The following is a 23,827-nucleotide window of genomic DNA, read 5'->3' as shown; positions in this document are numbered from 1 at the left end:
CCAAAAACTGACACAAACAGAAAACTAGGTCTCTCACTTGCTCTTCTTTCTTTAAACAAGGGAGATGATTATATGCTGTTTGACATTCCATTTTCAGGGCAACTAAAGAGATGCCGGGAGTCACACTTCATTTATTCTTCCAAATGCCACCACTGAAAAAAAATGTGTTGGTATTTGAAGGCACCATACTCCCACAAACAGCGGCCAGAATTAACCTTGTCTTCCTGATGGTTTCATTTGTGAAGTCCCTCAGTTTAGTTTCTCAAGACAAAATTAAAAATACCCTCGTGGCTGAGTGTAAGCACTTAAAGCACACACACTACATGGTGGGCTGAAACTCCCCAGGGTGTAGCCTTACTGAACTCATTGTATTAGACAAGTCAAGGGGAAATATGTTCTTGTAGAGATTTCCAGCCTAAAGATATTTGGATGTGCTTAAGGTTAGCATCTGAACTTTTATGTAACTATCTAGACTGAACCTCGAGAATTTCTGAGGTACATGACCAACTCTGGAACTAAGAGCCAAAGAAATTACTTTAATATCTCTTTTGTGATTCCCAGGAAGATATTTTGTCTTTCAGTGTGACTAAAACAATGTTGTTTTATATCCTGTCATACAAGGGAACAAAGGCATAATGATGCACACATTTCCCTAAATAAACAAACAACCCCTACATGGTTTATGTTGGAATTGCATCAATCCAAAATTAAAAAAAAAAAAAAAAGATTTTTTTCCATTTTTTAAATCTACTCAAAACTGATATGAAAAATTAGAGTCATTAGTGAGTTTTTAGTCTGTTCTTACTCAGGCAAAAGTCCCATTGAAATGAAGCCAACATTACTTCAAAATCTGAATACTGTTTCATTCAGCTTTTCAGCACAAAGATGAAGCTTTAGTTACAACCATCTGTCATGGGTATAATCTCATAGCACTGATACCCATTTCTCTTAAATATAACCTTCCTTCATAAACTCTTTATCTACCTCTGGGGTATATACAAAGCTCTAAGAATACTAATGAAAAATCAGTATTTTCACTATTATGGTACATGAACAATAATAGTACCTTGCACTGTAATGAAAATTCATCCCAGATAGCTTAGCTAGGCTAAAACATACCCTACAATACAGTATCTTGAAGACGGAGATTAAGACTTGTTTTGGTGTGTCTTGAATGAATGTATGAACCAAAAGGATGGCGAAGAAGGAGACTTGTATTTTAGGATCACAGTACCTTGCAACATTTCTCAAATGGTGTTTCCCTCCACTACCATTACAAATCCAATATAGATGCATTATTGACTATTAATAAGATGACGTTTACAATGCATTTTCAGAAGGAAAATTATAGAGCACATGAACAAATATTATTATAATTGTGACCAATAACAAAACATAATTATCCATGAGAACTTGAATTCCTCAATATCCAAATATTTCTCACTGGCCTTGCTAATGTGACCAAAGGCTCAAAAGTATGGACAAAATTGAGAAACAGGAGTTGATAATGACTGAAACGAGGAAACAGCACAGTCTACTGGTTAAGACATTGAAATGGGTATCAGACCACATGGGGCTGCATTTCTAACTTGGCTACTGAGACACGTCTTTTCTTGGGCCAAGAATGAAGATGGTCAGGCCAAGCTGAAGACTATACAAATGCCTGTTCAAGGTATGGATGGTGTCATTTCCCTGCACTCTAACCTGTCTGACTGAAGTCCATGCTGATCCATACAGCCACCTTAGCATGATGCTCTGTCTACCAGCAGTGCAGGATGCAATAACTCCAGCTCAGGGACACACTGACGTGTTTCTTGACTTCCAATCTGCTCTGACCTTTCCCTTCTCTGCAGCCAAGCCTCTTACAAAAACTGTCAACACCATACCAGAAATTCCAAATTGTGTAATATTAAGTACAATATTAACTGATGCCTTTTGTTTTCATACCTCAAACCTTAAGCAATGTATACCTCTTTCAATGTGCCAAACTCAGAAAGTCATCACCAATTGCACAAAATAAAAAAAGCAGGAAAGATACTTGTTCAGAGGAAAGAAGACTCATGACTTTTGACATCTGTCTAAAATTTTTGATTTGAGACAGATTTTTTGACACACTTATGATTTCTGAAGACCTGGAATGTCTATAGTATTAATGAAACATTCCTTCAGTCTTAAAGTCTTGCTTTTCATTTTCAGTGACAACACAATACGAAGTGTTTATTTTTGCAAGAAATGTCATTTAAAAACAGTCCAGATACTTCCAATTCCTGAATACCAGCAGTAGCAAAAAAATAACCACACAGACTGTGTTTTAATTTTAAAATCCATATTAGGCATTATATACCTCTTGAGGATTCTGGGAACCGTAGTTTCCCAGCTTTTTCTTCTCTTGAAATATAATAGATTTAAGACAAGAAATCCAGCTATTTCTATTGGTAAAAATGAGGTAGATATTGCGCCCTGCAAATATCTCCACAACTGAAGGCAAGAATAACAAGTGAGCCTATTCCTCTAGTGTAAACAGATTATTCCCTTGCTTAAAGTGATGAAGCTGTCTCTCCCTGTTGCACAAATATATAAAACAATATATCTTATCTATTTGCCAGGATACTGGGTAATGTCTCCAGGGCTGACTATCAGCTGGTTGAGTTCTAAGTTTTATGTTAGGCATTGGAAAGGGGAATTTGGTAAGCATCATGAAAGGGGCGGGAGAAGAAAATAGGTCAGATAGCTTACAAACATGCCAGAAACAGAGACTAATAGTTCTACTTTTTATTCTATAATAAAATTAATGTTGCCCCAGCAGCACGCTATTTGGTACATCCATCTAATTTATTAAACAAACAAGAAGACAAAGGATTTGCTGAAGATAGTACTCTTGTGTATTTGTGAACTAGTTTCTCATAATTAATAAAATTGATGATAAATATAATTTTATTCTTACTTTCTCTTCGTTTTCACATACAAACATAATATTATATATCAGCTAGAATAAAATCTGCTAAACTGATTATGAAACTACCACTCCATGATTTATTTATATATTTAGTAACAGCACTTCCCTTTGCTGGTTCCTTCACACAACAAAAAGTAAGGCCAAAACAGGAGGATATGCACAATTTCACCCACCCGAATTTAACATTAAAACACACAATGTGCTCACACAGCCCAGACTGTGCGTTCACACACAGCAAAGCAAACAGTGCAAAAACATAAAAGAGGAGAAAGCACTGGACAACTCTGAACAAAAGCAATCTCAAGTACAAAGACTTGAGATCTTTTTAAGATCTTTGCAAGCAGAAAGGAAAATAAGTGCTTCAAAATGGGGGCAAAGCGAAAAGGGTTCTTTATAAACACACACTTGAATCCTTCAGACATTAAAGACTAATAAACTAACATTATAAACTCCCCCGAATCACATCTCTCTAAACGCTGGACTTAATTTTTCTGTTGTCACTGGGAATTGAGTTTACTTGGTCACTCAGACCTGTCCAATTCTGTGCAAGGTTTTGCAGCCTATTGTTCAGATTGTGGAAGCAGCTCTGCAGAACAGGGCCTTTGGAATTATATTTATAACAGGAGACAGTTAAACAGACCTACTGCAGCAGGGAGAGTCCTGCAGAGAGGAAACCCCACAAAAGATGTGTTATGATATTAACAATCAGAAAACAGCTCTATAATTTCCTCTTATTTTTAATATTTATATTGGCTTGGTGCCCCAAAACTCCAGTAGTCCTCCTGCATCTCAAATGCTGAATGGAGCTTACAGTCAGAATCAAGAAACTACAGGTAAGATATTTTTCTCTGAAAATGCTACTTCTGGCATTTAAAAAAAATCTGGTTTTCCTGCTTTGTCTCACAGGCACAGTGGACAAGCAGGTTCAGTTTAAGATTCCCAAAATTATCATATATGCTGCAATGACAGCATACTCACATGATGACCATAGCCAAGATATCAGGGCTGATTCATAACTGCATGAAACTCACTCCTCAGTTCATCAAATTCTTCTTATCTTATTGCTAAGTTTGAGGTCTGATGGAATCTAAAAGCTCAAAGTGAAAAACTAACAGCACGCATCTATTCTGGGGCTGAGCTGGAGGAAAAAAAAATGAGAGTTCCACAGCTTTCCCCCCAAACAGTAACACATTCAGTTTTATTTATAACTCTCACATATTTTGGAAATTTTTGTGAACCTGGCCTGATGCTGAAATTGGTAATTTTATTTAAAACTAAGGGACACTCCTCTCTTTTTATGCCTCCATACAAGTGTTTTGAGAAGCAGTAAAAGCCAATACAAAGCAAATATATTAATAGCATACTGTGACATGAAAAAAAGAAAAAAAGAAAAAAAGAAAAGAATGTCACAAAGTAATTATTAAATTCTAAAAGGAGAGGTAAACAGACAAAATTTACTATGAACTGTTTCTGTTAAACAGCAAGCACAAGATGAGAAAGATGAAGAATTTTTATATGCTCGGGTTTATAAAAGGTTCTGAAAACTGCAGTATGACTTTGGCATGGGTGACACAGGGTTGTGATTACTTTCAAGGCAGTCCCATCAGACCTCAGAGCTAACGATCCTCTTTCAAATCTGTCTCCTTCTTCCTTTTAATCTTTCTTTTTGTTGTTTTTACTTGAGAGAAAACAACAAGGAGCGATGCTATGGGAGAAATGCCAATACTTGGCTCCTGCTGAGAAGAGAAAAAAAAAATGCGTTGGAGCTGGAGCTGCTGAATCCTGCTCATTTTGAGCAATGGAATTAAACAGCATCTCCTCAGTGACTGAATCCAACAAATTCGGTTTACCTGGGTGAGATAGCGTCTTTCACTGACGGAGTAATGTAAATACTCAAAATAAAATTAAGTGGTTTTGAGGTAGAAGAGGATGTGTCAATTCAATTCCTCCAAGGGAGATGACAACTGCTCTGTGCCAGGTGGTGAGACCCTCCACACCTTGCCTCAGGGTGGCAAGGAGGTGCAGCAGCTCCTCTGTGGAGCAGCACCTTGATTGCTCAGCCCCTGACTTACAGACAAGCTTTTGGTGACGAAAGGAGCATTGTGGTTTTGCACCCTTAAAAAAAAAAAAAAGGAAAAATGGGAAGAGCTAAATAATAAATCCCTCTTGTCTCCTTTTTGAGCAAAGATTTGAGATACAGAATAAAAAGGGATTTTCAGAATTTAGCTTTAATCAGTCTGCGCCTGATTTTTTTTTTTTTTTTTTTTTTAATGCTGGTTATAACTGAGAGGATGACACAAGAGGTATCTGAATGAAGCTGTTTGTTTCTTTTCCCATCTCTGTCATGGAGTACGGCTGAGAGTTTAGAAAGATAATATTCCTACCACATGTCCAAAGTGCTAAGAAGAGCAAGCACCACGTTCTGTATTTAGTCTTAAAGCTATTTTCCTCAGAGCAGACTTCATAAATAACAGCAAAATTAACAATACCAACACTGATAATTTACAAAGTATTTTTGCACAGGAAACCAAATACCATGATACATTAAAAAAATAAAACCTAAAATGCACTAAGGAGGAAGTCTTTTCTCATCTGATATTTCACACTTTCTTTATTTAAGTAATTTTGAGTTTTGGAGCTTTTGAAACATTACTGCAGAAGAATTCACTTTTTGTGGAAGTCCACAGTATCTGCATTTATACTCTGTGAATATTAACATTATTCTCTTCAAAAGGAAAACTGATCAACCTCCTCTGAAATTCATGTCCTTTCAAAGGATGGAAAGCAGAAAAAGTGGCAGTAATGTCTTGTCGGAAACACACACACACAAAAGTGAGAGCTAACGTGCTCTCTTACAAACCCAGGCCAAGACAGTGCAGTGCTACTACCAAAGCTGTGAGCTGGATCCTGATTTCTGGGGCACCTCCAGGGGCTGGTGTCCAGGCTCAAGCAATGCCAAACTTTTCCTCCCTCCGTGGGCATGGTGGATTTGCATGGCTAAGCAGAAGTATTCAACAGCTGCTGGATTTCACATCTGGCTTTTCCCCTTCACCCTCTGCCCCAAGGCAAGGCCGCAACAGAAAAGTGAGTGGGCCAAACGGCATCATCCCGCAGGCCACCAGCTGGACTGCTAAGAGTTATTGCAGATTTATGTTAGTTCTTTCACCTTGTTGTTTGCTACGGGGAGCTGCTTCCTTCTCTCTCCCTCTTCCCTCTTTCCCCCAGCCTCTGCTTATTCATTCAGCTTTATGAAAGCAAATGGAAAAGGGAGTAAAAATGACAGGCGTTTGCCCCCCATGCACAGGCTGTGTCACCCCTCTGGTGGTCAGTCCTACACCTCAAGTAGCTCACAGCTAGGTTGCTTGCACCTTCCTCTTTACTGCCAATGAAGCTTTAAGCTTCCAGGCTGCCAGGTCAAGTCCTTCCCCTCCTTCATGATCCACAAGGAGGCACGAGGAAGTATTTTCTCTTTGAAACCTTTCCTACAGATCAGTCCCCCTCCACCTGCGAACTGCACTGCTGGAGGAAGGATGAATGAGTGCAGGCATTTGCACCCTTCCACAGCTGGCTCTGGGCACCACTGATGGGGACACATCTCCCTGAGAGGGTGACCTTGATACCAGGTGCTGCAGGTCATAAAGAGAGCAGAAATAAGAAAAAGAAATGAAGTGCGAGCCTATCCCCCTGTACAACCCCAAAGTATGTGTGAGTTACACATGGGTTATTTCTCCACACCAGCCAATACAGGGCTCCAGAACTGGAGCTGTCTTCACACTAGCTCAGTCCTCCTTTCCAGAAATGAAGGGACTTAACCTGAAGCTCAGTTCAGTCAGGAAAGAAAAACAGTCCTTTAACTACAAATATTTTAAGCAGTGCGCAGTACTTCAGGTTTTTTTTTGTTTTTTCTTTGTATCATTTACCCTGTGGCTGGACAAACATTTTCTCTCCCTTGGCCTTTTAGGCCTCTGCCTCACCAGCCTATTGCTGGTAACTCACAAACCCGCTTTAATGAGCCTTCATTACATCCTTCCCTTCCCACCCAGCTGTTTCAAAATTTCTGATTCATTTTTTAATTTCAATCCAACTAAACAAACTTGGAAATCCAATGACAGAACTGTTTTTAAGATCAAAACAAAGTTCCTCAAAGTTTTCAAAATGAACATCTGATATATTGTTGAAATATATATGTAACTGTAAGTCTCTTACCTCAAGTTTTGACCAAACGATGCAGGAGAATTCTTAACTTCGATATTGTGCAAAACGCAAATTTCAAGATGGTATTCTAGCTGATGAAGCATGTAGCAGAAAATCTGACTTACAGCAGAAGGCCAGCTTGTTGGTATGTTTTGTGTCCCTGGTGTTACAGGGGTGTACATGAAAGAGGTATGCTAGGTTCTGCAATACTAATTTATCTAAGTCCTTGACAGCCCACACAGTACAAAGCAGAGATCTTAAGGCACCAAGAGCAGGAAGTCTTTATAAATATAGCACAATTTTTATACCTTTGTATTCCACAGATGGGCAGTATCACTTTCAAAGTTAAAATGCTTCTGACAGTCACTGAAGAATACTGCAATCGTGCTTTTATTTTGTTTGCCATTAATAATATTGCTTGTTTAAGCAATCCTCACTTTGGTTGAGGTCTTCTTTTGAGCCTCCCATCCCAATGCTTGCTATTACCTATTTTACACTTGTTGCATAATCAGCAAATACCAAACAGACTCAAAAAAGCCTGTCCAAAGGGGAATCCTCTGCACCCAGCTCGTGCTAATTACCAGCCTCAAAGAAGCCGGCAGGCAGCTATTACACACCCTGTGGATAACAGAGATTTTGAAAAAGAGACGGCTGTCCTCCTTCAGCAGTGGCCAGAGTTGGAGGGGACTTTCATTGTTATTTATTCAGGGGAAGCTTATGTCAGGAAGAAAAAGAGAAACAAATCCATGGCTTTTTAAGTGCTACATAACCGTATGAAGAAGCTGCAGGTTAGCACAGCTTCAAACTGTTGCTGCATTAGTTTTGCTTTTACTGCAGAGCACCATGGGGTAAAACCTTATTCTTCCTCTGAAAAAAGCCCATCTGTATTGATATCAGAAAAGGGCGGGGGAAGAAAAATGACAGCCACTGGCCTGCCCTTTAACCTTTCTAACAGAGCTGGTGGCCGCAATGAAGCTTAATCAATGCAATGGAAGTGACATTTCGCAGTCAAATCAAATTAAATGGAAATGAAAGGAAAATCTGAGGTCCAACCTAAAGGCTGTTCCCTCTTGCACCGAGGTCATTGCCATGGCAACTAAATGCTACAAATGTGTAGAGTAAATCCTTAACAAATCTGTAGAAAGCATGTCCAATTGAATATGATAGTTCCTGTCACTGTACTTTGTACCTCTCAAAAGAAAGGGAGAAAATAAAACAAAACACATCTTACAGTCTGTGCAGCAGAAAAGAAGTTCTGCCAGAAACTACGCAGCACGACGGCGCACTTAATCTTTCTGTTCTGCTTGGACATGGAGAAACCTAACAGCTTTACTGTAAGACAGCAAGTGGGTAGCTACGGACAGAGACCATATTAAGCAGATTAGGGCACGGTGTGCTCTATTTTTCATGATTGCTTCAGCTGGCAGGCTGGTGGTCGCAAAAACTTCCTTGTATCACTGCAAATGCATTTAACCGTGGCTGAGAGCAATTCCTGTTGCAGATTGCCCACAGCTCTGATCATCCCACCCAGTTTCAGCACGTACCTCTCTTACCCCCCTGCCTGTCCCTAGGGCAAGAAGGCCACTTTCTTAGAGGGCTTGGGATGGTGAAGGGCTGATCTGCTCTGCTAAAAATATGTGGAATGATCCTACCTGTGTGTGTGTGTGTGCAGCCCTTCGTCCGCCCCTTGCCATGGGGCTGAACTGGGGTGGGAGTCCTGTCCTGCCCAAGGGGAAAGGAGATGACACCAACCCATTTTGCCCACTATGCACCCCGACATCACAGACAGCCCTTGCCCCTATTACCTCTCTGCCAGCTCCGACCAAGTCATGGGCAAGCACTCCTCCTCTGCATGCCCCTGTAGAGAATTAAAGATAATTACCGGTCCCTACCGCCACTCATGGAGCGTACTTCACTCCTCAGCCTAACAGCTTCTGACAACGAAGGGCAATTTAAGAACCACATCAAAATATAACAGCCGCATGCTTACACTCCCTCTGCTGAGTGCCCATTTCATCTTAACGTTTCCACCTGTGTAAGCAAAGGGAGCAGGGAGAGGTGCCGAGCAGAAAGTGGGATTTTTCTTTTTCTTGCGAGACGTGGAAGACTTCACACAGTGAGCAGTGACCTTCCCCAAACTTGTCATTTATCTGAGATACATAAGGATACATGGTTGCTTATGTATCTGAGATACATAAGCAACCATTATCCTCTCCTTGAACGCAGTGAAGTTTTGATTCAGCTGTAGCGATGCAGTCATTGTGCATTACAGAAGATCTCTAGAGATTACATGCCCTGGGCCAGTATGGGCTGGGAGTATTACAAATCTGATATGAGGTGACATTTTCTACTCAAATACATACAGCCGCAGGACATCACACACCTTCCTGCATGAATAGCAATACACACTAATGAACTAATTTCTGGGGGGAAATTGTTACTTCCCAAGTGGGTGGGGGAGGAGACTACTCTGCTACTTCAGGCGGAAGGGATTCGGTTTTGCTTGCATGCTTTCGCTGTGTTTTCACCTTTTCCAAACAGTGCTACTTCACAGGGCTATGTGAAGCATCTCCAGACGAGGCCTGTGAGAGGGGAGCTGTGTGACATTTCCCTCAACACATCCACGCAGCCACTAAATAGCAGATGGGGCTGGAGACCTGTCCCTCTCCACAGGAACAGCTCCAAGGATGCACATGCCCAAGGAAATACATAGCACCACCTTGATCACAGCTAAAAAAATACATTTACTTTGTTTGGTTTACTCGGAGGAGCATTGCACTCACTTGGTATTGCTGGATATTCTAACTTTGGAGAGCCATGCCCTCCTTTTTATCACACACAACAGTGATATTTACAGATCATTTCACATTTCCTTTACCCTTTAAACACCACTGTATGCTGGTGCTCACTCACTCATGCTCCCATTACTGGAAAATGCACTCTAAAAATTTGGCTGGCAGTTCAGACAAGATGCTTGTGCACTTGTGTGATGCTCAGGGAACAAATCACTGTAAAATATACCCAAGATCTGACACTGAAACACAAAAGGCCAAGCAAAATTCCCTTTAAATGGGAAACTTTTGTGTTTTCTCTTAGGCTTCAATGATAAAATAAACAGAACACATATTTCAGAGGATTAGGTTGATCAAGAAAACAGTAAATTAACTTATACCAGCACAAAGCTGCTGGCACAAGCACTGACAGGTAAGACTGGTTTCCTAAATTTAACAGTGGAAACCTCATGTATCTCTGTTACCCTAAACTTCAGAGCATTTCTAATGTAGAAATTGAAGGACTCTCACAGCAAGTACCTGTGAAATTCAGCTGGGGTGGCCATTAGGGAACAAGGTCACTTACATCCCATCAGAATATTTTATCAGAGAAGTAATACTGTATTTAATTCTATCTTTAATGTTTGCTGTGGGTTAAAGAACACAACAAAGGTTGGACATAGCATGGAACATTACAGAACAGATCTAGGAACAAAAAGAGAGAGGAAATGTGCAAAGCACAAACTACATAAACAGATGAAATACAGAAAATAGAAGCCAGTATGTCCAACATATGAACGTTACTTTTTCTCAGTTGTTCTTATTGAAAAAAGAACCAAGCTCCTGTAGTAAACAGCAACTAATGATTGTCTTTCTAAGTTGTTTAGAATGACACATAACATAAACATGTAACAGAACTGCACCCTTGTTATAGAATTCAAAATTAATAATAAACAAAACTTTCTAAGAATTGCCTGAAATGTTACATATATGTGCAATCTTATTTATTATGCTTGTTATTTTAAGCTGATGAATTAATGGAGCATTTCAAAAAGCAGACAATGTGATGGGCAATGACAAGCAAGTAAGGACTCTGAAACTATTTTTATGTATTTTTGCAATACTGTTTAATACATATTTTTCATGTTATTTCTTTTATATTATTTTTGAGATCTAACAACTGCTTTTAATAAGCAACTGTTATTGCGAACATATAATTATACTAGGCCACAATCCAACAAAGCACTTAGGGGCACAGATTAAAGACACTGAAAACAATGGGATTATTTGTGTGCTTAAGGTTAAGCATCTGCTGAAGGACTCAGATGGATCAAAGCCCCATTTCTATCACATCTACAGAAAAAAAATATATTATATATGTTAATTAAACGTAAAATATATGTAAATTAAGTACCACAGGAAAAATACCACTTGCATAATTTTTTACACCCCTATACAATTTGTAGTAATAGAATATTCCAGTCAGCCAATATGAAGAACAACTACTAATATCACAGAATCACAGAATCACAGAATTTCTATCAGCCATTTCATCAAAAGGTGAAAAATTCCTGGAACTGACCAATTATGAAATAGCTTGTCATAGGGGACTTCAGTTCATAAACCATCTCCTGACTAGGTAGTTAATGTTCCGAGGCGTAAAGAATAAAATAGACAGAAAACACATCTCATCTATCTTCAGACTTTGAATATTCACATAGAAGCTTAGTTTGCAAGCTTGCATTTTTATGTATGAAATTAAATTTTATTAACAAGATCCACAAATTATTTGCATTTAGTGTCTAATACACTTATTTTATCAAAATTTCTTCCTTGTTATTTTCATTGACCAATCTCTTGCTCTTGAATTAAGGTTAATATGGACATCAGTGATTGACTTCCATTATCTCCAGAATTATTTATTTTGTTTAACTGTATAATGTTTCATATTCTTCTGTTCTGTATTTAAAAAAAAAAAGAAAAAATCTGCTCAAAAAAATTTCCAAATAATATTTCCATTGTAAATTGCTGTTTCATCAATACCGATCATTTTCAATGAATGTTCACCAGGTTTTGTGATATTTTATTTCAAACAAAACAAAACAAAACAAAACAAAAACAAACAAACAAACAAAAAACAGAGAAAAGAATTCCTGATAAAGTTGAAAAAAAAAATAATTTATATTTTTAGCCCTAAAAAGCTCTATTCGATATGTAAAGACAAATTATCATCTTGAAATTTCTTTATCATCTTGAAATTTCTTTTACCTGATTTTTCTTTTATTTTATGGTGTTAAAACAGCATTTATTTCAATACAACGTTGTGACAGATCAAAACAAAAAACTTTATGAAAGCGTTTCTCCATTGGAAATTTCAAATTTCTCTCATTTCTCTTTAATTTGGAAATTACAAGTGCAACAATTACAAAAAAGAAAACAAACAAAAATTTTTAGTACTTTCAACTTATTTTCATATCAACATTCTTATGCCTTTTTTTTTTTCCTTTTCTATGAGTCTTTACAGACCATATACTCCATGAAACAAATGGAACACTCCTACCTTAGTCTTCCCTAATAGCAATTAAATTTTCTTCAGTATTGTTATATGAAATTGTGTATGGTTTAATACTCAAATATAACCATGTGAAAAAGTACTAATTGTCTTACGTATTTAAATTAAATATGTACTTTATGAGAATTATAGCCAAGAGCTACACTCAATACAAAGTTTTAGATGAAAGCAAAACCCGTAAAATGATCTGATTACACCTTCTTTTAAACAAATTTATGCAGGCTCACTGACTTTGCTTATGACTTGACTTCAATTTTGATTTTCCCTATGCAAATAAGGATTTCACTTGAATCCTTCAATAATGACCAACAGATAAAAAGGCAGGGAAATAATGACATACCTGAATAATCAGCTACTTTTAGAAATACTGGGTCAATTAGGCCTTCTATCAGCACACAGAAAAAGTTAACATCAAAATGGCTAGCTAAGGAAGCTAAGATGGGGATATGTGCAGTCAAAAGAAATTAAGTTCTGGAAACTATACTGCAGTACCCAGTCCTTCAGTGGTGAAAAAAGCAGATGATCTTCTGAGCAAAGTCCAACTCTAAATTTTGCCAGTTCTAGTCACTATTTCAATGGTAATTAGGCATCACAACACCAGACTCAAAACCAGGAACTCTAAAACGTCTGAAACGAGCACCTTCCCTCCAAAAATAATAATCACGGGAAAAAAAAAAAAAAAAAAAAAGAAGGCACTCAAAATTCTCACTTATTAGTTAAATGTCATTTATTCTTTAAAATATTTTTTCCATTTACAAGGGCAAGCTGTCTTTCATACCAAGATGTCAGGTCTACATATGTGACTTGAGATGGATGGAAGGCAAGGTATCCCAGCTTACCACCCATCTTTCTGGGCATTCCCTTTCCAAAGCAAAATAAGAATGCACTGGTGGATTGTTGTGGGGATCGTTCTTCCAAACATTATGAAGGAATATCAGGCAGTAACAGAGGTAGTGAGAAAGATACTGAAATGCCGTTATTCTCATTTTAAGGGATGACAACATCCAGTCTCCTCACAAGAACAAGAGCATTACAAATTTGGTGATGAAACATCTGAATAAAACCAAAGAAGTACATCTCAACTGTTTTGTGTACCACAGACGCACCATTTAATTAAGCCATCAAAAAAATGAAGGAAAATGGAAAAAAAGGGGATACAAAAGAGAGGAAACTTCTTCAGCAAGTTAAAGCACTCTTAATAAGTAACAACATGACATTAGCCATTAAGAAACAAGAACTCTAAATAATGCATTCAGAACCTATAGATCTAAACCAGAAGATAACAAAGCTTCATAAATCTGTTTGTTCATTAAGTTAAAAAAAGCCAGACTTTGTGTTGCTATCATGTCAGCTGGCACCAAACTGTACGCAATTTAGTGCAACTACAAAGTGAAACCCATAGTCTACAATGGCAGGGTTTTTGATCACGCTAATTAACAGCCATTTTGTTTAAAATAAACAGATACGACTCTAATTGCCTTTTTTACATAAGAAAGGGAAGATCTTAAAAGTGAAAGCATGCAAAAGGAAAGATCAGACAGTCGCCTTTCAGATTGATAAGCAAACTCTGTGTGAAATGAGCGCAAATGAAGTTTGAGACACTCTCTGGATTGACAGCAGGGAGACAGCAAAGCAGGGGAACGAGTGTTTTCTGGAGGTGAGCAGGCATGGCCACAGTCCCTTCCAGTGGGAAAATGATGTACTTCATACCCCCCTTTTTTCAAGTCTTCCCATCCTCCGAGCATCTGCCCATGAGGAGCTTATTTTTCTGCAGGGCCCAGCATGCACTGGTGGCATCCCATTTTGTGAAATCTTCAGACCACACAATGAGCCTAGTTAGCATCTGTACACAGAATTTGCAAAGAAAATCAAATGCCATAGAAAAGGAAGTAAAGAAACACAGAAAGGGGAAAAGGGGTTCTGATCTCTGTGCCTTCACTTAACCCTGGCACCAGGAGAGGGGCTCGACCCAACTGCTCAGCACCAGCTACTAGGATGCACAGAAAGACCACTCGGGTCCCTAAAAATCCCTGTAAGTAATGTGCATGGCAGAAGCAGGGATGCTATCCAGTTCTCTGGCTAACTTCAGTGGGTCTGAAATGCAACCTGGAGTTACAGTGAAGATGATGTTTTTTCACTTTTTTGGACGATGTATTCCTGTCCACACCACAGCTACCACTGTATCTGAGTAAGGTTAAAGTCTGTCTTGATCTAGCTATGAGCTCTGTAAAAATGGATCCTTGCAGCATTATGGAGAACATACAGAAACAGTTTACTTTTTTTAGACAAATTCCATTTATCCCTTTTCAAACAAAGCTTAAACATTGCTTTTCAACTGCATGAAAACACATGTCATTGCACAGTAAGGCAGAAAAGCAAAAACATTTTTTTGTATGAAAAAGCTCCCCCACCTTCCCCCAACCCCAATGAAATTCATAACCCACCTCTCTGGGAAAAACAAAACAAAACAAAACAAAACAAAAAAAAAAAAAAAAAAGAAAAAAACACCACCTAGATGTTTTAAGCTGCAAACACGAAAACCACAATTCAGAATTGGTTCTCCTCATTTCAGGTGTGCAGTGTCCCCACACTCCTCTCAATTAGAATCCCTCCTTCACAACAAGTTGCAGCATACTTCCTCAGCATTGCAGATTGATATGCGTAACGGCACATTCTGACCCATCTGCTGTGGCTTCCATAGCAGTTCATATGTAAGAACAAGGTCCTTACTTTCAGGATGTTGCTTGGACTGTATGTTTTCATCATACTCAAAATACCATTTAAAGTTCTGAAACTGCAGACGATTGCTCCACCTAACACTGCAGGCTCTTATACCAACATGGTAATGCTACAGCAGGAGGCAGGCTTTTTGAAGGAGCTGGTCCTTGATGGGGCATCAGCTCTCAATGAAGTAAGGGTCTGTGGAAAGACTTGCAATTTCCCATTCCATCTGATGGATGAACTTTTCCAGCTTTCTTTCCCTAATGCAGCACACTTCAGTTTGTTTATTTAAAACAACAAAGGAGGACCTGAAGACTTGCACTGGACATACAATTTTCTTTTGGATGCTACAGAGGGAATACTGTAAAAGGTGCTGGTCATATTGATGAATGTGCTGCTGTAAGAAATTTAGATACTATGCTGGGAAATATGGTACAGAAATGACAGAACAGTTTACATCTTCCCCCACGTTCGTAGCTCCACTTTGTGCTGGGACTACAGAATTAAGTGTTTATGGACACTCAGGGATGCACAGCAAAGCTTGGGCACTGAGCACACAGATCTGCAGGGTGCAGTTGGCCTAAAATTCCCATGAGGCACCACAGCAGCATTCACATACAAAGATTTTTCTGTTTGCAGCTGAAACTGCAAAGTAAAAATTATCCTACAAAAATTTCTCAGAACTGAGCTTTCCAAAACCAGTTTAAATGGAACATTTTCAGTCAGCTTTCATGATAACAACATCAGAGAAGAACTTCATCACAAGAGCAATCTCCCTGGCCTTCAAATATTTTGTTAATATAACTCTGAACATCAGACATATTCTCTATCAAAAACAAGCATCAGTATATACTGTAGGGGAATTTCATTACTACAGAAACAGTGCGATGTATTGTGCTGCTGGCTGGGAATCTCAGACTGAATGACTTCAGCTTTCAGATCAGCAGCCAGAACAGACTACAGCTGGGCTAATTCGATTTAGAAGAGGCCATGTTGCTGGTTTTCAAACGTTAAAACCCCATAGAGTCATAAAACAGCAATGGTGTTGTTGCCTGAAAAAGGACAGACAGAAAGATACAGCAGCTTTCCAAGAAGCACAAACCAAGGTTGCCAAAATATGCCTACAAGAATTACACTGTGGGAAATAAGACATGAAAAAGAAAATAAGTCAGAAAAGCTGGATACTAGTAGTATCCTACTGCTAGAATTACATCAGCAACCGTATTGGAGAGCAGTGAGTGATATACATGCAGCTGGTTTATCAGCTCACTATGGTCAAAGGGATACTTTTAAATTCAGTCCATATTTATATATCACTGGGTTTTTCACTGAATTTTAAAAGGTGGCAATTACTTTAGTAACACTCCTGGTAAAATCTGCCATGATTTTTGTAACAAAAGATTACTCACACAAGGAAACAATAATTTATCTTTCTTCTGGTCTATATGAAAATTGTTTCAAACAGCTAAAATTACAACCATAGCTGCTAATTTTCAAAAGTAGCTATTTGACTTTTGAATCTAGAACATATTAACTTTTCAATTTGAGTTTAGTTCCTCATGCCTAAGCCACATTAGACAAAAATAATATTCCATCAGGTTTTAGCTCTTCAAAATGAACCTAGTATTTCATATTATTTAAAAGGACAATTTTAGCAAATATAACCAAAGCCCATAAAATAAACATTAAATAAGCATAAAACCTTACACATTCTCTCTTCTACACCCACTCCCCCTCCACTTTCCTATCTTCTAGGAGATGTTTTAATGGACAACTCTGCATTAAAAACAGATGTTAAATTCTAGCTACTACTACTGTCAGCTGGATTGGTAGTAAGGCTTTCAGCAACATTTTCATACAGCACAACAGACAATGTAAACAATTTCCCTCCAAAGATCCAACTCCTCTTGTGAATTATTGGACTTCTTTGAAAGGAAATATGTAAATAACCCACCATAACAACACAATTCCACAAAATTAAGTTTTGAAAAAACTGTTTCAAAAAGAAAGAAAGAGGGAAAGAAAGAGGGAAAGAGGGAAGGAAGGAAGGAAGGAAGGAAGGAAGGAAGGAAGGAAGGAAGGAAGGAAGGAAGGAAGGAAGGAAGGAAGGAAGGAAGGAAGGAAGGAAAAAAAAAGGAAAGAGAATTTGTTCTTCTATTAAAAGTATTTTCATTTAAGAGATTTAGAATTGAAGTCTCAAGTAAATAGTATTTTATTGTAATACTGTGTTAGAAACTCGTTAAAATTTAATATATAATTTACCCTGCTAAGAAGAGCGGCAATAACTGAGTATAAAATCCTAAATAGGACAAGAGTAAGACAAACTAGAGGAAATCAATAAACAATAATGAATACCACAATATGGTGTTCTGTTTGTTTTTTTTTTGTTTGTTTGTTTTGTTTGTTTGTTTGTTTTTGTTTTTTTATCCAGAAGGATTTCACAGAATTCTTCATGCAGCAGCAGAAATGTTCTTTGGCTACTTAGGAAAAAAAAAAAAAAAAAGGAGGGTATAGCATATGTTTGGTGCAGAAATTTCATATACTTGAATTTGGAAGTCCTATAAAATAAAAAAAAAACCCTTTGGGTTTAGTTTTCATCCAAACCCAGAAGTAGTATATTATAGTTTCATTCCAATACGTAAATAAGATCACTTTATTGAATGCTGAACATTAAATGTGATTTTATGAAGTTTTATTGCACTACAGTGTTGTCTCTGTCAAGTTTCACATTGTGACTTGCATGACTGTGTCTATTTCTGTAATGGCCATTTTCATACTGTGCTTGAATAAATCCATCTGGATGACACACCCATCATAGTATAGTTTCATGAAGTGGAATAAAACTAAATTAGCGCGCTGATATCTGTCATGAGGAAAACCTATTTTCATACCAGAACTATGGCTGGATGCTTACTGAGCCATGATGGTCTATAACATGCAAATTATTGGTGTAGAGAGACAAGTGAAGGAAGGGTATCTCCCATCTATCCAGTTGCATACCCCGTATTCTGAATTCATTAACAGAAAGCACCTGAGTAATTCTACGGCATAAAGCCAAGACAGGCACTGTTGCTAGTTACGGCTCTCCAACAGAGCACAAGCCTGCCCAGATCTGAAAAAGGCCAAGCCATCATTGCTGGATCATGTAAGCAGCACACCATGACATTAGGCATGTAACTGGCTGAAGAGAACCTTTCTATGGCTCTGATTACATTCCTTTTTCACATCTTACTGATACAAATACTGCAGCACTGCATTGCCACCTGCATTAGTGGAGTTTTACATTATTATACTGACAGTTTTTGCTATTGTGAAGACGTGTTCTTCAGATGCACCATTCAGGATGTATTTTCCACTGAGCATGAGCTTTTGGCATAGGACGAAAGAAAAGCAGCAGAGAGCTTCAAGTGTGCATATTAAACTCTTATGTGGCAACAGTGGCAGGATCAGCAACAGAAGCAGCAGGTTTCATCTGCAAACCAAGGCATTCGCACCAGTGGGTTATAAAAGAGCAAATTTCACTGTAAATGCTCAACTCGAGTTATTTTTCAGCTCACAACTATTCCTTAGTGAGCAGGCATTTTTAGAATGGAACGATTCAAAACAGAGTCTTCAATGAATCCCTTTGAAGATGAAGATAGTATTTTACACTAGGCAGCAGTGACCTAGCAAAACTTTATTCATAAGCATACACACAGTATGTAAAGGAAGAAAAAAAAAAAAAAAAGTCATTTCTGATAGCTGGATTTAGAAAGTAAAGTATATCACTGCATCAGACCCAAACTCTAGACTGCAAAACAAGTTTAATCACTAGTAATTACTCTTTAGCTTTTAGTATTCTCATTTTTTAATAAGACACTAACTAGATTCCTCTCCAGTTGTTCCTCTCCATTGAGCTTACTAAAACCAGAATCACTACAGCCACTTCTGTTCAGTGTCCTTTCCACTTTATGGTTCTCTCCAGCAGTTTGAATTACTCAAAACCATAAAAGCATACTCTGATTGGCCTCCTGTTTTTCTGGAGATGCAGCTCCTTGTACGTTGAGTTCACCATGGAATATTTGCTCTCCTCATTCAGCCAATTGAAGAAAAAAAAAACAAAACACATGAAAACAGAATTTCCCCTGTAAGCTATTCTTTTTGAAAGGAAACACGCACACACACTAAAGAGAGAGATATAGAAAGAAAGAAATGAAAGAGCACAGACAAGGAAATTATTGTTGTCATGCATACATCTCTGGGGCCTCTTCTAGGTGCCTGGGCAAGCATCACAGGTGGCTTCAAGAGATACTTTGGAAACAAAATTGTATTTTTGGTGAAGAGTAACAGATTTAGCCTTGGGTTTTTCTGTTCATTGTGACTACATAATCTTTTTTCAAAATGAAGAATACTGATCCCTCTTACTCATATAATTTGGATTAGAATGCCTAAACATTTTGGCATTTCAGATATTCATCATTTGGATTAAAAAACCTTAAACATGAACATGTAAGAAGATTCATATCCTTAAAACACATTATAATGCAACAGAATTATCTTTCACAGAGTTTCAGGATCTCTGCCTCACACAGAATAACCTCACTAAAATTACAACCACCAAAATAACACGTCTCTCTCAGTGTGTGTATGTATATGCACATACATAATATACGCACTCACAGAAATGTATATACTATACACACACAAGTATCTTGCACATTCTTCCATGAGATGTTCATAAATTTCAGAAGCTGATTTGCATATTAAAGATTTATTAAAATAGGCTTAATCACAGTGCTCTAACACTCACCTAAACAGCACTTAGATAGATAGGCAAATTGAAAACTCATTCTTAAAGCACTTCAGCACAATCTCAAAGGCCTCAGGAAAGATTTTTCTACAGGTCTCAAACTCTCTTTCAAAAGAACCTGATCACATAACATAGGAGGACTCTCCAGCATGTAAAGTCACTTATCAGCATGCAGTCTAATTTAATTTTCGTACTTTCACCATACATGAAGCAATAGAAAAGGTGCACACCTTTAGGTGGTGCACCACATATGCATAAGCATTGTTTCCTTAATGAAATTCTGGCCACACAGAAAGATTTCTAATGCAAACTACTAAAACTGTACATACTGCTGTTTCTCCCTATCTCATTCCAAGCAATAATATGCATCAAATTCAAAAATATTAAATATTTTAACCTACTGAAATTATTGATTATAATTATACATATATCTCCCAGGTTGCAGAATTTTCATAGTGTTTCATCACTGAAAACGTAGCCACTCCTAGAGAGGAATCCAGGAGTTGATCAACAGCATACAACAGTGTTACAGCACAGTTCATAGCAAGAAATTAACACATTAGATATAATTAAAAAAATATTAACCAACTGAAGAGAACTATGCCTACCTCCTCATCTCTGAAAACACAAGAGGCCTTAAAAGTAAGCATCCTGAGGAAGATAAAACACAGCCTACTTTATCATACATGGCACTATGCCAGCAATGTTTCATGACCTCTGTGTAACCTCCAACAGCATTTACACGCACCTTAAAATTATGGTCCATGTTCTGCCCTTGAATATGTACATGCAGCTCCCACTGAAGTCAACGGCAGCTGTATCTGTACAGCTGAGGGCAGAATTCAACCTTATGTACTGCTCATTATCACAGAGATGAAGTCAGATCTTTTGAAGACTCAGTGAGTCTTGAAATCACCCAAGAAAATAATTCCACCCCAGAGAGACTCCCCAACAGATATGAAAACTACACAACTCACATTTTAGTCATTTTAGTGGTGTTTCTGCCAGAGAGAAACATCAAAAGGAAGGTGCAATATGCATGCAGTTCATACTCAGAAAGTATAATATGTGGTGCTGTGCCACACACACACAGATATATATATATATATATACGCATGAGTGTATTTTTCTGAGTGGGAGAGGTTATACAGCATAGTCAAAGTCTCAGCTCTGGAATTACTGACACTCACAGGCTTACCTCAGACCCTTTATGCTTTCAAGCACCATTTATTGTAGGCAATATTAAAATGTGTGGTTTGTAAAAAGAGCAGCTTTTTCCTCTTCTCATTAAAAATACAATGAAGAGCTAAAAATTTTTCTTCTGGCTTCTCTGTCTCACTGTATTTATCTACTGTTTTTATTTATTAATGACATTTATAGTTGAGTCAAAATGGATGGTAACCTCTTAAGACGCAGCCAAGGTCAAACCACAACTGCAGGGCAAATTAGGTATAGAAAACAGACGTTGTGATACCCTCATGCGAATTTTAGCCCACAAGAGACTTAAATGCTAAGTGTTGTGTGGTGAACACAAGACACAAAACTGGCTCCCTCCTTACACTTGCCCATCACTGGCCAGTATCTCCCTCATCTGGGTCACCATGGCATGGTCTCTCCATCTCTGGAAAGCCCCATACTGCCCACTTTGTGAAAGTGGCAGAGAGGCAACGGGCAGGAGGCCACAGCTCTGTGCATCATCCAGAAACAAGGTTTCTCTGGCAAGGCCCCATTTTCACAGACACATGAGCAAAACCACACAGCTGGGGCTTTGCTCTGCAAGCACCCCCTTGCCTGCTGGGGGACACATGAAGGTGGTATGATACACGTCTGCCAAGGGAGCTGGTGTGACAACTGCTCCTCCACGAAGCCACCCTTCTCCTGTCAGGAGCGGTGGTGCAGCAGGGATCACATTTTGCAGTTCTTTCCACCACTGTTAAATTGCAATATTCAGAGTACAGCAGTAGATGTTAACAGGTACTACTACTAAACATTGGTGTAGCTTGTAGATGCTAGCCAAGTCTAGGATCACCATGTTACTTTCATTCTCTTTGAACATCACCCACAGATCACTACAGGGAATTTGACATCCAGCTACTGAATGGCGCTGGACCTTTATTGAAGTCTGTGGAATTAAAATGATTTACACTGACTGTGGATCTTTTTTTTTTTTTTTCCAGTTGTTAGAAAATGTTTCAGTTGTCAGTGTGATTATAACAGTAACTCTAATACACTCAGAATTGACTAAACATTGGCCTGTTGTTTGTAAATTAACATGAGGATGTAGAAATAACACCCCTTTGAAGCATACTGCTGAAGTTTCAGAAGAATTCTAAAGTTTCTTCACTTATACCAGGTAATCAGTATATTTATTTATCTGTCAGCAGCTGCTTAGGAGGGCCCCATGCTCAATGGAGAGATATTAAAAGGCATGTTTGTGATCTCCAGCTGCAGCACAGCATTTCTTTGGCATGCCCTCCCCACTGCAAAGTTCTGGTTACTCAGAAACAAAGTTTAGATAACTGCAAAAATTGACATTGGGCCCAGAGTTTCCAGTGCTCAATACCCGTATTTTAAATTAGGTTCTTGGAGGGGTCTGCACATGTAGTTAGGCAAGGCACAGATTTTCAAGCCCTCTGTCTGCCTAAGAGCTCCTGTTGTGCACAGCTGCCCAGTTACTTGGAATGCTGAAGTCTCCATACGTGAAAGCCTGCTTTTCAAATCCAGACTCACTGCAAACACCAGATTCATTCAAAACCAGGCTAAACTTAAGAAATGCAAATATTGGCCAAGAAGAAATGAATGCCTTCAATTCATAATGCAATTAGCACATGCTGACAAAGTTTGTATCTCATCAGCATATAAAAACTGTACTGATTTATCTGTATCAATATAATTACAGATACATTGATCCATTTCAGCACGTCCACTCATCTATTGCTCACCTTCTTGCATGTACGGACATGGCTTTGTTCACACAACTATTTTCAGATCAGCTTACTTGTCTGTAAGCCCAACGTGTATAACCTTCCATGGCACTATCACCTTCAATCCATGCTAATGGCACTTTCATTATGTCTTGTGCTGCATAACTACATCAGGAAGATGTTACATTTTTATCTAGAACTGCAATACAAATACAAAACACATGCTTGTCTTAAGCATGTTGGTGAATGAGGTTGTGTTATGGGTAAGGAGTCAAAATGAATTCATACACGACCCTTTCAGCACCTTCCTCTCAAGTTCTTTGAAAAGCAGTTTCTCTTCTTTTCCTTAATGACACCTTTTTCTGGATATAAGTTCATTGCTCCTCTCCTACTGTGCCCCTTCAGCTATTTCTTGAAACAAAGTCACACGTTTCCAGTAAGGCCAAAGCAGAAAAGAGGCATGTATGAGCCCAGCTCTTACTCTTCAACTTCCCGTTTCAGTGCAGATTCTGCAGGGCTATTCTGGGACTGCCGGAGCCGTGCAGCAGAAAATCATCAAACATTCAGGGGAATCCCCTTCTGTCACTTTTATTATTCTGGCAAAAAAAAAAAATAGTGATGATGTGTCTTTTTAGACACGGTACTGGGCAGCAGGGTGTTCTTTATTTTAAGTAAAGGCAGGAAGTGAGTAATAGATTTCCTTGCAGTCAAACTGAGGCTTCAGGCTGCCTCGTTGAAAGAGCTTCAGCCTCTCAATATCTCACCTTTGTGCTAAATGGGGAATTGTAGCAATCCTTACTACTTTAATTTCAAAAATATTAGGTACCGACAAGCCATATCCTATCTCTGTCAGGGGCAGCGTGACCTTACTGGCTGGGAAACTGAGACAAAAAGAGGCCT

Source organism: Netta rufina (genome assembly GCF_964035555.1).
Source record: "Netta rufina genome assembly, chromosome: 1".
Classification (NCBI taxonomy): Eukaryota; Metazoa; Chordata; class Aves; order Anseriformes; family Anatidae; genus Netta; species Netta rufina.
Note: the sequence above shows the minus strand (reverse complement) of the source record.